We start from the raw sequence: 15,944 nt of genomic DNA, 5'->3' as shown, positions 1-15,944 counted from the left end.
GCACATAGGATTTCTGTATCCAGGATCTGCGGCACCAGATTTTAATTCCTAAAACTTTTCTTATCTTCTTCATGGTGATCTCCTATTTGAAGTGGAGAGGTTCTACACATGGAAGAGGTGAAAGAGAAGGTTGGAAGGAAGATCTAGGTTAGATAGGTCTTCGACAAAGGGGGTTATTTTGGTGTGCAATTGCAGAAGGGTGTTAGGGTTGTAGTTTTGCTTTATTGTGATAATGGCTTCAAGTGGATTCAAGATAGACTTTGAGAAGTTTGATGGAAAGAAAAATTTTACTTTATGGCAGTAAAGGGTAAAGAATTTGTTAGTTCAGCAAAGGATCTACAAGATTTTGGTAAGAGAAAGATCGGAAAGGATCAGTGTTGAGAATTGAAAAGAGTTGGAAGAAATTGCTTTCAGCACCATCAGGATGTGCTGAGCTAACCAGGTGTTTTCCAAGGTATGTATAGAGATTATGACAAAGGGGATCTGAATGAGACTGGAGAATACATATCTAAGGAAGAATATGATGAATAAGCTATGATTGAAGAAACGACTGTATAGTCTGAGGATGCCTGTAGGAGGAGACCTCATTGTTCACATTTATAGGTTTAATCAAGTTTGTTCAGAGATTATGAGTCTAGATGTGAAGATAGAAAAGGAGGATAGGGCATTATTGCTACTGTGTTCTCTTCCAAGATCGTATGACAATCTTATAACAATCTTAATTTATAAGAAGGAGACCTTAAACTATGAAGAGGTTGTTGAAGTGCTTAGGTCTAATGAACAAAGGAAAAAGATCTACAAAAAAAATCCTAACTTTAAGGTTTTGGTTGTAAATGAGAGGCAAAGAAGACCAAAGGAGAAGGTTAGGGGTAAATCTAAGGGCTGATCGAAGTCTCGAGATTAGAAAAAAGTCTGGAAGTGTTTCAAGTGCCACCAAACTAGGCATTCAATAAGAAATTATCCTCTTTGAAAATTGAAAAAAGAGAAGTCCAACCAAAGTGATGATACAGCATCTGTGAGTAGTGGAGAATATCTGCTGGTTGTATCAGATGAATCCATAGAGTGTGATACTACATGGATATTGGATTCAGCATGCTCACATCACATGAGGAGTGGTTTGCTACCTACATGAAGATCAATGGAGAAAGTGTGAGCCTTAGTGATGATCACCCTTGTAATATGGCCGGAGTTGGCATTATTAGGATGAGAATGTACAATGGAATCATTCGTACATTATCAAATGTAAAGCATGTACCAGAGTTAAAGAAGAATTTGATATCTTTAGGCTACTTGGAGAAGTAGGGATATGCTTTTAGTAGTCAATCAGGGAGTGAATACTTGAAGATTATCAAGAAAGTTTTAGTGGTGATGAGGGGAAGAAGACTGAGCAATAATCTCCATTGGATGGAAAGCTCAGTGGTGACTAATAGTAGAGAAATACTTGCAGCAGCACATGAGGAATAGCTGATGTATCAGCTATGGCATTATCGAATGGATCACATGAATGACCGAGGGCTCACGGAGTTAAGCAGAAGAGGTATGATCTCTGTCCTGAAGAAGAAGGACAATGATTTGTGTAAATCATGCATTTTTGGCAAACAGTATAGGGTGAAGTTTGCCAACAGTACCAAGCACAGTCAAGGAGTGCTAGATTTGGTGCACTCGGACATATAGAGATCGGCTCCGGTATCAGCTAGAGGTGGGGCAAGATTCTTTGTTACATTCATTAATGATCACTCAAGGAAAGTGTGGCCATATCTGATTAGGAAGAAATCAGAGATATTTTCTCGATTCAAAGCCTAGAGAGTTGAGGTAGAAAAGGAGATAGAAAGATAGGTGAAGTACCTCAAGTTAGATAATGGAGGAAAATACACAAGCCTGGAGTTCAAGAGGTACTATAAGGAGATGGCATCAAATGCCATTACACAGTGAAGATGACCCCTTAGTAGAATGATGTTGCAGAGAGGATGAATCGGACACTAATGGAGAAGGCATGGAGTTTAAGGCTGCAGACATCACTCCCAAAGTCTTTTTGGGATGATGCCATAACTTTTTCATATATTTTTTTTAACAGATCCCCTCATCGCAAGCTGAATGGAGGTATTCTAAAAGAGGTCTGAAGTAGGAAGAAGGTGGAGCTTGGCCACCTGAGGATTTTTGGTTGTCCGACCTATGTACATATGGAGGCAACTGAAAGAAACAAGCTAGACCCAAAGTCTCAAAATGTGACATTCATCGAATATCTATAGGGAGTAAAAGGGTACCTACTATGGGATTCTCAGGCACAAAGGTCAGTGATCAATAGGGATGTCATTTTTGACAAGAAGAGCATCTTGGAGAGATCGAGGAGTACAGGTGGAGCTGAAGAAGTAAAGATGGATAGTGGTGATCAGTCATAGGCTAATGGCATGCAGTCTACTTCCACCTATAGGAGTGTACCTGTTGAGGTGTAGTTAGATAGGAGAGATATTACTCAGGTGGAGGACCAACATGGAAAGCCAGCTGTTCAGATGGAGGTGCATGAGGAGCCACAAACATTAGGTGGGAGGAATGCACTAGTGGGAGTGGCATTGCACAAGTCCTAGCATACCATTCATAGCCTGGCCAGATATGGTATTGATGAGATAATTTCATATATTCTCATCACTGCTAATAGAGATCCAGAGGTGTTTGAGGAGGTCATGGAGAGTTTGGATCGAAAATCATGGATGTAGACATGATGGAAGAGATGGAGTCATTGGAAAAGAACAAAACATGGTAGCTAGTAGATCTACCAAGAGGTGCTCGAGCTATCGGTTCTAAGTGGGTGTTCACATGGAAGGAGGCACCTTTAGAGCAAGGTAGAGTTGGATTCAAGGTAAGGCTTGTTGCCAACAGATATTCTCAGGGAGAAGGAGTGGACTACACTAAGGTATTCTCTCCAGTGGTGTGTCATGCTTTAATCTGAGTGTTGCTGTCATTTGTAGCTCAGCATGATATGGAGTTGGAATAGATGGATGTGAAGACAGTATTTTTACATGGAAGTCTAGAGGAGAGGATCTACATGAAGTACCCAGATGGTTTCATTTAGTCTAGATCGGAAGAAAAGGTGTGTTTACTCAAGAAGTCTCTCTACAGCTTAAAGCAGTCACCCTGCCAGTGGTACAAAAGGTTTGATACTTTTGTTCTAAGCCTTGGATTTGTTAGATGTAAACATGATAGCTACATGTATATGAAGGATGTGGATGAGGATGATGTATTGTACTTGCTTCTGTATGTGGATGATATGCTCATTGCCAGCAGGAGTGTCAAAGCAGTGAATGAGCTGAAAGGTACATTGTCTGCAAAATTTGAGATGAAGGATTTGGATCCGGCTAGGAAGATTCTCGGCATAGAGATTTGTTGGGATAGGAGCAGTGGTATTCTCTATTTATCACAGGAAGGATATATCAACAAGATGTTGGAGAGGTTTGGGATGGATAAGGCCAAACGGGTTGGAATACCGTTGGCAAGCCACATATCTCTTTCGAAGCAGCAATGCCCCCAGACAGAGGAAAAGAAAGACTACATAAAGAGAGTTTCATATACCAGTGTATGGGTAGCGTGATGTATGCTGTAGTGTGTTGCAGGCCAGACATAACACATACAGTAAGTCAGGTGAGCAGATATATGGCAAACTCGGGAAAAGAGCATTGGCAGGCATTGAAGTAGATCTTGTGGTATCTTCAAAAAACTCAAGGGCTTGGTCTAATTTTTGGGCAACAAGATGGATCTAGGAGGAACTCTAATGTCTCAAGAAAGATCTCAGATCCATTGGAAGGGTTTGTTGATGCTAACTTTACAGGTAATCTTGATACAAGAAGGTCTACCATAGGTTATCTCTTCTATATATTTGGTGGGCCGATTTTTTGGAGATCAACCTTCAATCTATTACAGCCTTGTCTACTACAAAGGCTGAGCATATAGATATCATAGAGGCTGCCAAAGAAGCATTATGGCTGAGGAGGCTTATTGCTGAGATGGGGGTGCAACAGAGCATAGTTGCACTGTACAGTGATAATCAGAGTGCTCTGCAGTTGGCACAAAGTGCAATCTATCATGCTAGGACAAAGCATACAGATGTAAGGTACCATAGAATCAGAGAGTTGGTGGAGGGCGAAGTGGAGCTAATGAAGGTCCATATAAAGGAGAACTAGTCAGATGCACTCACAAAGGTACTTCTTTGAGATAGTAGTTTTCAGATGTGTATGGCACAGATGGGTCTGAAGGATAAAGCTGAGTTAAAAAGAGCTTGGGAGCATCAAGGTGGAGATTTTAAGCTTAGGTGTAGCACCCCTAAGCCTTGAAAATACAAGAGAAAAGGCCAAGGGATCAAGGGAACAAGCCAGCTAAAGAATCAGCCAACATAGAGCTATTTCAGTAGCTTAGTTGGCTCATTTTTGAGACTGGATTGACTAAGTTGAAGGTGAGTCGACCCAGTCTAAGAGTGGGTCGACTATGTTTCAGAAGAGAAGCTAGACAGAAAGCTGTGTTTCAGAAGTTTCAGACCGGCATGCAGGTGAGTCGACTCAGTTTTAATTTGAGTCGACTCAGTCCCAGATGAGCTAACTTAGTCTCAGTATGAGTCAAATCAGTTTTCAGACAAAAGTTGTTCGAGATTTTTGTTTGGGTCTAAGATTGGGTTTGATCCTAGGTGATCACTTAGGGCCTTGGTTAGAGAGGTCTTAAAGGGTTAATCCATAGTTTGGGCTAGGATGAAGTCCAAGGGGTGAGTGTATGGCAAGATATGAGTGTACATGAGCTTGGGGAGTGCATTACATTGGGTTAGCTATTTGGAAGTTTTGTTAAGCTTTGAGCTTGACCCTTTTGTATAGATATATATACATGTAACTAGGTCAAAGATTGACTATATGATGAATAAGAAAAGAAATAAAAGCTCTTTCTCCTAAGAACACTCTTCTTCTTCTCTATCTCTCTTTCACTCAAAGCTAGGGCATCGTTGATTGCTCTTGTTCTTGATTGTTTTCACTTCTGCATCTAGGTGTTCTCTTTTCGGTTGTGGCTAATCACCAAGTTCTCACGTACGGTCCGTGATCATTCCCAATAGGTAGATCTTCCATCTTTCCTTTAATGTGTTTGGTGAAACATGGAATTAGGATAGAAATGATTCTCTCCTTTATTTAATATAGGAGGAATGAAAGAGAGGATGGATGATATTTATATAACATTTTTATCAGATTATCCTTTGATGAAAATATTACTATTATTAATTTATTATACTTAGTTATACTAAAGAAGTAAATTATATACAAATTTATATCATTATAATTTATAATTATATAAAAAGTTATATAAATATTTAATTTAATTTAAGTTAATAAATAATTTTATAAATTAATTATTAATGAACCAATTACATATATTAATTATATACATAACCAATTAATTTTAAATTTAACTTAAATATTTAACTAACATTATACAAATAGCTAATTAAAAATAGTAAATAAAAATAGAGAAATAGAAGATAATTTTAATAATTTAATTATAATTATCTATATTATGTAGTAAATTTAAAATAATTAGTAATAAAATTTAATAGTATATTATTAATAGTATATATAAATATATAAAAATAATATGAATAAAGAAATAAAAAAATATTATAATTTTATCAAAAAAATTAATAAAGGATAATTTTATCAATGCAAAAGTTCATCCATCAATGCTCCATCTATCCTTGCATCCTCTCAATTTGGAAGGATATAAATTGGTAAGCTAGGATGGATGGATAACCCCTCCTTTTTCATCAATCTTTCCTATAACTTTTTGAATCAAATGATAAATGGAGGTTATCCATCCTTTCAATCTCATCTATTCATCCTCTTATGACCCTAACAAAATATAGAGTTAGTGCTTGAGTAGCAGTACATGGTGACTCACTTTCACTAGTCTTCTTTTAAAATTTTTTATAATATTGTTTCCCAAAGATAGCAACCCAAGAGTTTTGGGGGGGGGGGTGAATTAGATTTTACAAATTTGAAACTTCAATTTTGAAATAATTTGTACTCAAAATAATTTAGATTGTATATGTGAAGTGATAAGTAGTAATTATAAAGATTGCAGCGAAAACAAATAGAAGGTAAAATAATCATAATCACAAACACAATAATTTTATAGTGGTTCGATGCTAAACTTAGCACCTGCATCTACTCCCCAAGCAAATCCATTTGAGAATTCCAACTATAACCTCTTTAGGTTGCATTTGGTGCATTACTAGGCAATCTTGGAAGGTAATGTGGAATGCCTTTAGGATGTATTGCCACCATTAAATTATCAATAATATTGATTATTGTGTTTGTACACATAGGTAATGTTGCACTAAAATTATTGAAAATTTTGATTGATATGTGGGGTGCATGTGGAGGGGAACAGGGGAGAAGAGGGAGGGTTGGGCAATGAATTTTGTATGATTTTTTTAAAAGATAATTTTATCTAAAATTTTTATTATGATATTATTAAATAAGTGGTAATCTAGATAGCACCCCTCTCCAAGGCAATCCAGATTGTCTCTCATAAAGCAATCTGGATTACCATCCAAAAAGCATACCAAATGTAGTAATCCAGATTATCACATTAGATTGCTAGCAATCTGAATCGATTGCCAGCTACCAAACACAATCTTAAGATTATAGTTCTGATTATTTTTATAGGTTCACAATCCAATCTAGTTAGTTTTTACTAGCTCACCAACCAAAACCTTACAATTAATTATTTTTTTCCAGATTGATTCACAATCAATCTTGATTGATTTTTTCAAACATACTAATCAAAACCAATATAATATTCAATTTTTTAGGCTTGGACCAACCTCAAGTTTCTATACCTAAGAAATAAACAAAAGAAGAATATAAGAATTAGAGTTGTTGGGTATAAAATCCCCCCCCAGCCGAAGTTCGTGTCAGGAGTGACCCTCCAGGGGTTCTACCGACGTTCGACCTTCGGCGACATCTTTCCGAACCTCTCCGGCGGTCGAGCCTCCGCAACATTCTCAAGTTCTGCACGACGGACGGACCCCACCCAAGTTTCTACCTAGAAGACTTCATCCGGACTCCTACGGGAGCTGGACTTCGTCTCTGACTCCAACTGCAGGAAGACCTCATTCGGACTCCTACGGGAGCCAAACTTCGTCCCCGACTCTGACTGCAGGTAGACTTCATCCGGACTCCTACGGGAGTCGGACTTCATCCCCGACTCCGACTGCGGGAAGACTTCATCCAGACTCCTACGGGAGCCAGACTTCATCCCTGACTCCAACTGCAGGTAGACCTCATCCGGACTCCTACGGGAGCCGGACTTCCGCCCTGAACTCCAACTGCAGGAAGACCTCATCCGGACTCCTACGGGAGCCGAACTTCGACCCTGACTCCGACTACAGGTAGACTTCGTCCAGACTCCTACAGGAGCCAGACTTCATCCCCGACTCCAACTGCAGGAAGACCTCATCCAGACTCCTACGAGAGCCAGACTTCGACCCCGATTCCAACTGCAGGTAGACTTCGTCCGGACTCCTATGGGAGTCGGACTTCATCCCCGAGTCTGACTGCAGGTAGACTTCATCCGGACTCCTACGGGAGTCGGACTTCCACCCTGAACTCCTGTTGCAGGAAGACCTCACCCCGAACTCCTACAAGAGCCGGACTCCGAGCCCCTACGGCAAGTGGTCCTCGCCTGCAGCCTTAACGCCCAAGGCACCCAACAGGATTTGCAACATCCAAGCTCCTCTCAGATGGATAGCTACCTCTCTCCGTCAGGCACCTCAACCGAACTTCGATCGACAGGCCTGGTCCTCCTGGCAGGCCACAGTAACGGCCATGACTCTACTCCACTTCCTGCGATGGATTCTACGTGGCTCCATCACTCCCTGGCAGGCCATAGTGACGGCCACGACTCTGCTCCACTTCCTGTGACGGATTTCGTGCAGCTCCATCACTCACTGACAGGCCATAGTAATGGCCATGACTCTGCTCCACTTCCTGTGATGGATTCCACGTGGCTCCATCACTCCCTGACAGGCCATAGTAACGGCCACGACTCTGCTCCACTTCCTGCGACGGATTCGGCGTGGCTCCATCACTCTCTGGCAGGTCATGACAACGGATGCCTCTCCACCCCCCGTAACAGACTCCACGTGGCAGGTCACAGTGATGGCCACGATTCCACTCTACTACTCTTCATAACAAGCTCCTCCTGGCCCCGAATGGCCCACGGCCAGATGGTTAAAAACGTCGCTATCAGTCTATTGCACCCTCCGCTTATAAAAAGGGGACCCCAAATATGTTATTTTCTAAGCTCTCATTTTCTATCTCAAAACTCTGCTAAAATTTTCATTCGAGCACTCCATTCTTGTTGAGGCAGAGAACTGACTTGAGCGTCGGAGGGTCTTACCGGAGCACCCCCAACTCTGATTTAGACTTCCTTTGCAGGTCCCGGCGGCGACCGCGACTCCCTCGACTCCAGCTTCTCCGACGCAGGTGGATTTTTGCACCAACAGGATTGGCGCTAGAGGAAGGGGCGTGTCTTCGCAGTACCTTTGTTCTTAAAGGAGTGCTCAACGGGACTGCCTCTGGTCATCCCCCACTAGATCTTCCCCCGATGCCTCCCCGCAAAGCATCCACACGGCGATCCACGGCCTCCGCGGCCAGATCTCAGGCTCCAGCCTCACCTCCAGTTTCCCAGCCTTCTCTTCCTCCTCCGACAATGGTGGTTGGCACGAAACAATTCGACCTACTGGCCCAGCAGGTCAGAGGCCTCGCTGAAGCGGTGCAGGCCATGCAGCAGTAGCAACAGTCGCAGACGTTAGTGCGACTGGAGAGAATATCGTCGAAACTCCAAAATCCAGCGATAGGGCGGGCCACTTGGGCCAGCCACCCCATCTTTCCCAAAAAGATGAATCCGAGGGTGGAGAGCCCTCAATCGGATTATGATTCTACTCCTGGAAGATCTCTACCTCCATTCTGCCAGAAGACCCTCGAGACCCACAGTCGAGAGGATTTCCTGGATCAAAGGCTCCGAGAGATGAACCGGCAAATCGAGGAACTCCGCCACGCACCCCCCGCTTATGGTGAGGACATTTGTACTGACCCTCCCTTTTCTCAAATGATCATGCAGGAATCGATCCCGCTAAACTTCAAGCTTCCTCAATTTGAAAGCTACGATGGGACTTCGGACCCAGTTGACCACCTGGAGGCCTTCCAGACAATGATGCTGCTTCATGGCACACCCGACGCCATCCTATGCCGAGCTTTCCCGTCCACCTTGAAGGGAGCGGTGAGAAACTGGTACTCGACGCTGAAGTTGGGTACCATCTTTTCCTTTGATCAGATGAGCCATCAGTTTGTGGCTCATTTTGTTAGCAGCCGACGTCCCCGGAAGGGTTCGGAGTCCCTCATCAACATCAAGCAGAGGGAGGGGGAGTCCATCCGGGCTTACATCAACCGTTTCAATGTCGTCGCGTTGGAGGTCCAGAACTTGGACCAATCGATCGCGATGGCTACTCTGAAAGGCGGCCTTCAGAAAAACGACCTTTTATTCTCCCTGAAAAAGAAGTATCCCAGAGATTTTGCTGATTTGTTGGCTTGGGCCGAAGGATACACCTGAGCAGAAGAAACCTTCAAAATGAAGGATGAGGAGACCACGAGAGAGTGGTAGGTGGGAGACTCGAGTAAGCCCGTAATCGAAAAAGGGCCGAGAGAAGTTCGGCCATGATCTCAAACTCCTCCCGGGCACAAGCGCGCCCAGACTCCTTCCCGAGCATGCAGGCCGAGAAGTTCGGAGCGCCAGGTTCGACGGGGCTCTCCCCCAGGAAGATTCTGCAGCTATGCCCCCCTCAATGCATCAAAAATCCAGGTGCTGATGGAAGTCAGAGAGCAGCTCTCGAGGCCAGAAAGGATGCGCACACACCTCGAGAAGTATAATCTTAATAAGTTCTGCCTCTACCATCGCGACCATGGCCATGACACAGAGGAATGTATTCAGCTTTGAGATGAGATCGAGGAGCTCATTCGATGAGGTCGGCTCGACAGATTCATTCGATGCCGGTCTGAGGGTAGAGAGGATCGACCAAGGACCCTGCCGCAGCCTGAGCCATCGAGGAGAGAAGAGCAGCCCGAAGATCGGCCTCCAATTGGGATCATCAACTCCGTCTCTGGAGGACCGTGATAGGAAGCAGACCTTCTACAGCCCTGGGATTTGAAAAACTTGTAAATGTATTACGAATGGTCCCACTTTAAATCGAGATTTCTTTCAGGTCTGCATATCTTTCCCTTTTTGGCATGGACTTGTAACGACAGGGGATGACTCCTTCAGACAACGAAAACAAACCCCAATGTAGGCAAAGTTGAAAATCTGATTATTTTTAGACCGGATGGGAGGAGAGGCCATACAATGCCCATATGTGCCCCCACGGCCATGTTAGGGACAGGAGGAGAACCTTGCCCTAACATGAGCAAGGTCGAAGGCCCGATTATTTGTAGATTGGATGGGGGGAGAGGCCATACAGCGCCCATATGCGCCCCCACAGCCATGTTAGGGATAGGAGGAAAATCTTATCTTAACATGAGTAAGGTCGAAGGCCCGGTTATTTGTAGACCGGATGGGGGGAGAGGCCATACAGTGCCCATATGCGCCTCTATGGCCATGTTAGGGACAGGAGGAGAACCTTGCCCTAACATGAGCAAGGTCGAAGGCTCGATTATTTATAGATCGGATGGGGGAGAAGCCATACAGCGCCCATATGCACCCCCACAGCCATGTTAGGGACAGGAAGAAAATCTTGTCCTAACATGAGCAAGGTCGAAGGCCCGGTTATTTATAGATCGAATGGGAGGAGAGGCCATACAGCGCCCATATGCGCCCCCACAGCCATGTTAGGGATAGGAGGAAAACCTCGCCCTAACATGAGCAAGGTCGAAGACCCGATTATTCATAGACCGGATGGGGGGAGAGGCCATACAGCGCCTATATGCGCCCCCACAGCCATGTTAGGGACAGGAGGAGAACCTCGCCCTAACATGAGTAAGGTCGAAGGCCCGGTTATTTATAGATCGGATGGGGGGAGAGGCCATACAGTGCCCATATGTGCCCCGCAGCCCTGTTAGGAACAGAAGGAGAACCTCGTCCTAACCTAAGCTGAAATCGATCACATCAGAGGAACCTCGTCCTGACACCAATTAAGGTCCCACCATTTGAGACCTGACAAGAAAGAAGAAAACCTCCTCAGCGGCCCCTTCATGCTCCCACGACCCTACTAAGAGCAGAGGAGAAAACCCTCACAAAAAAGGAAGAAGAAAAAATGGGAGGGGAGTTAAAAAGGAAAGCGACGAACTGCATCAGTGACGAATGGAAAATAAATCACATCAAAGATGCGGGGAACCTCGTCTCAGTGAAAATTGGGGTTCTTATCAAAATCTTTGGTCTTCAAGAAAGCTCTCAACATAGACCAAGGATAAGATGGCTTCCTCAGGGCGATGAGAAGCCCAGACCTCCGAGCTCGAACTCTGAAAGACGGTGTCAAACCCGAGCAGCCCCAGACAAATCTGCGGCCATGAACAAAAGGATGGGTCAATGCGACGGCAATCGAGTACCTCCGAACGGCATCGATATCGAGCAAGGCAAAAGCCGAAAGGAGCTCGGCAAACAATAACTCAACATGTGGGTAAAAGAGGTAACAGAAAATTCTCTTTTCATGTCATTAATTAAGTATACATTACAGAGCCCTTGAGGCTGAAGAAGAAAGATGACAAGAAAAGCAAGCCAACGCGGCAACCACCAAGAACCTCCAGACGACATCGGCATCAAAAAGAGAGAGAAAAAAAAAAAACAACAACGCCAACAAACAAACAAGTGGCAAAAGAAGACACATAGAAGGACGAAAGACAAAAAGAGCCCTAAGGGGGCCCGGCTTCCTCTGACTTCAAACTTTCGGCTTCGACCCTCATCAGGGAGTGCTTTAAGCTCTCTACTTCTTCTTCCAATTCCTTCTCTTTCATTAGCATCTCCATATATCTCCGATGAAGTCGCTGGCTTTCGTTCTCTGCCTCTCGATGCCTTTTTCTCAGGACCTCAGATTCCGCCTCCGCATCCTTGACTGCCTGCTGCTCGTATACCAGCTGGATCTTCAATTGCTGCAGTTCAGCCTTTCCCTCCCCAAGGGTGCTAGATAACTCTTCTATGGTTCTTCTCAGGGATTGGAGTTCGTCGGGATCCCAAACAGGAGCAAACTGAGCTCCTTCAGCTAGCTGCCTTTGAAGACGGGCAACCTCGTCGGTCGCCATCCTGAGCTTCCCCCTATAGTCGTCCACCTGCTTGCACCAGTCGGCACGGTACGCGTTATAGCTCACCTCGACATCCTGGAGCTGTTGCTGAAGGTCGGAGAACTTCTTCGACCATTCCCGATCGCAGTCGGCTCGAGTCGAAAGCTGGGATGAGCTTCCTTCCAACTGGCTAATCCTCTCCTGTGCAGCCGACAGCTCCACTCTGAGAGAGCTGATCTTGACAGCTTGGGTCCAAGATCGATCGCTGGTGCGCTTCTTATGTTCCTCGAGCTCCTTCTCGAAGTTTGCTTTCCTCTGGCTGTACTCCATGATCTCCTTCGCGTGGAGGTTCCGAAGGTGGGTGGCCTCCGCGGTGACCTCAGAATGACTCTCCCTCAACCTGCGAAGTTTGCCATCCATCTCCTTCGACCTTTTTGTTAAATGATGAACTTTCTTCTTCAAACGTTGGATCGTGGACTTTAGTAGAATTCTCTGTGGCAAGGAAAGTGCTTCGGCAGGACACTGCCATCGGGAGACAAAAGCGTCAAGGCGCGTCTCATTGTAGAGAGAAAAAAAAGAGGAGGGAGGAAGAGTGGAGAAGCCCTCCATAAGGAGAAACCTAGTTTTATTGATTGAATATTTCTTAAAGATAAAAGGGAAAAAGAAAAAATTGCAATAAAAGAAAAATACAAAGTTGGAGGTCTCAGACCTCTGAAATAGGAGTTGGGGGGCTCGATGTTCTCGGAAGGGGGGCTGCGGTGGCAGTGGCAGTGGGAGAGGGCCCGGCTTCATCTTCAGACGCCTCATCCAAGAAGTTGAGGTTGAGCTCGAGAAATTTTTTGACCATCTTCTCTTGACAGAGCTCGAATCCTTTGATGAATGCTTCTTGGCCGAACTTGACGTTCAAGTCCCTCATCTCCGTAGAGGCCTTAAACTCCTCCACTACTAGGACCCTGGCCTCCGAGATCATAACCAAAATCTGCTCCATCAAATTTGCAACCTCGGCCTCCGCCTTCCTCACCGTCTCCTTCGAGGCCTATTTTTCTTTCTCAAGGGCCTTTTGGAGGCTGGCTACCTCGGCAGCCTTTTCTTTGAGGCGAGCGACTTCGGCCCGACGACTCTCCTCCGCCTGGATGACGTCCCTCCACACCTGGTTCGTCGCCTCGATGTTGGCAAGGAGCTAGTGTCCGATCTGCAAGGGTGGCTAGGAGGTCAGAATGAAGGTTAAGAAGCTAATTAAATGAAGGTGCAAAGGGAAGGAGGAAGGTGAATCTGTTTACCTCGAGAAAGGACCCTAGAGAGTCCCAAACCCACTGTTCGGGATCGACGCCAACGATCCTCTGGATGACTTCGGGCAGGATGCAGCCATCGACCAGTCGCTTTATCAGGTCCCTGTCATTAAAAGGATTCTCCCCCGGCTCTTCTTCGGAACCATGGGACTCTTCGATGGTGGCCCGGTGGCTGCTCACCTTGTGGGCCACCGACTTCCTTCTCCTCCCCCTCTCAACCCCTGACACCTCCTCGAAGCGGGCCCCCAAAATGGGAACCTCAGCAGGGGAATTCCTTGAAGAGGCCTGGAGAGTCGGGGGCTCAGCATTTGAAGGAACGTCGACCGTGAGGGCCACCTAGGCAGGCATGGTCGAGCTCGTCTCCTCCGTTCTGGCCTTCTTTGCCGATCTGGAGGCCGCAGCACCTTTTCTTTTGTGAGCCTTGAGGCCCCTGGCGAGCATCCGTGCTGCTTCGGCGTCCATTCCTAAAAAAAAAAAAGAAGAGAAGAGAGAGAAAAAGAGATCAGTAATGGAGTGAAAAAGGAAGAAGTAACACGCAAAAAAAAAAAAGAAGAAAAAGAGAGAAGAAGAGCAAGAGAAAAGAAGAGGAAAGGAAAGATGGGATACTTGCAGGATCCAGGGGGCTCAAGCCGATGTTGAACAAAAATTGCTCCTTCAGAAGGTTGGGAAGGGAAGGAGTCGAATAACTAAGAAGCTTCCGAGCGGCCTAAAGGTCATCCTCCCCCAGGTTGGGGCCCGACGGACAAAGTCCCTCAGGGAGCCCCAAAGGGGCAGTCCCAGCTTCAAGGTCGGGCACTGGACGTAGAAGTACTTCCCCTTCCCATTATGGATTGAAGAGGGAGCACCCTTCAGTAACCCCTTCTTGCCGAACTGGGGGGAGAAGTACCACCAGTCCTTTGCCGAGGGGTGGCGCTTGAAGGTATAAAAATACCTAAACAAAGAAAGAGATGGCTGAACTTCGACTACGTGGCAAAGGGAGAGGAACCCTATCAGAAACCTAAAGGAATTTGGCATGACTGAAGCCAAAGAAATGTCTAAAAAATGAAAAAGAGCAACGACGAAGGGCGAAAGCGGAAGACGTAGCCAAGCACGGAAGGCCTTCTAGTACAGGCAGAAACGGCCAGGTGGGGGGGTGCTAGCCCGGTTGGCGGGACCAGGAAGCTCCAGATCGTACTTCAGAGGAACTTCATATTGAACCCTTATCAATAAAAGTTCATCCAGAGTCAGAGAACAAGGAATGGCATCCGACGCAAAAATCGAGCGAGGCCCACCCTAGACGAGGGTTCGTCTACAGTGTGAGGGTCCTGGGGGGCTGAGGTGGACGAACTCCTAGAACCATTAGAGGCGGAGGAGCCAGAAGACATTTCAAACAAGGACCCTAAAAATCCCAGAGAAATCAGGTGGAATAAGAGGCGAAAGGTCCACGGGGGACCAAACCAGGGGAATGCGGTGCAAGAAAAAGGGAGGAGAAAGGGCACCTAGATGGCAAGAAGAGAAACGAAAGTTCCGGGACTAACCTAAGTCGCTCCGAAGGATGCAGAGGTGCGAGGACAGGGATGACTCGAAGAACGCTTAGGGCCAAGGTAGACGCCAAAGAGGGTCAGAGCTCTTGGAGAGAAGGTAGACACCGATAGAACTCTCAGGTGGAATGAGACTCCTGAAGGCGAAAAGGCGGGTTTAAGTAGACCCTGGGATCCGGCGCTATAATGATCGCGGATCTCCCCAGGCTGACCCATGCTCGCCACGTGTCCTATTCACCACAGCAGGCGGCCAAAAGTGGCTGACAGCTGATAGAGCCATTACTGCACCGTACCTGGGCCAACGCTCCAGCGGAAATTCTGAAAGGTCCCTTCGGATCGCCCCGATTTGAAAAGACTCTGGCATCCGTGCATTAAATGCCAGAATATCTGAGGGCGATCGTGCACAGGATTCAAGGGGACGACTTTGGCTGTGAAAATTTCTCTGTACTTTCTTCATTCGAAATTCGAACTTAGAAGTAGGGAGACTGGTGTTGGGTATAAAATCCCCTCCAGTCGAAGTTCGTGTCAGGAGTGACCCTCCAGGGGTTCTACCGACGTCCGACCTTCGGCGACATCTTTCCGAACCTCTCCGATGGTCGAGCCTCCGCAACATTCCCAAGTTCTGCACGACGGACGGACCCCATCCAAGTTTCTACCTAGAAGACTTCATCCGGACTCCTACGGGAGCCAGACTTCATCCCCGACTCCAACTGCAGGAAGACCTCGTCCGGACTCCTATGGGAGCCGGACTTCATCCTCGACTCCGACTGTAGGTAGACTTCATCTGGACTCCTACGGGAGCCGGACTTCATCCCCGACTCCAGCTACGGGAAGACTTCATC

The sequence above is a fragment of the Elaeis guineensis genome, chromosome 15 (genome assembly GCF_000442705.2).
Source record: "Elaeis guineensis isolate ETL-2024a chromosome 15, EG11, whole genome shotgun sequence".
NCBI lineage: Eukaryota > Viridiplantae > Streptophyta > Magnoliopsida > Arecales > Arecaceae > Elaeis > Elaeis guineensis.
This window is presented reverse-complemented; position numbering follows the sequence as displayed.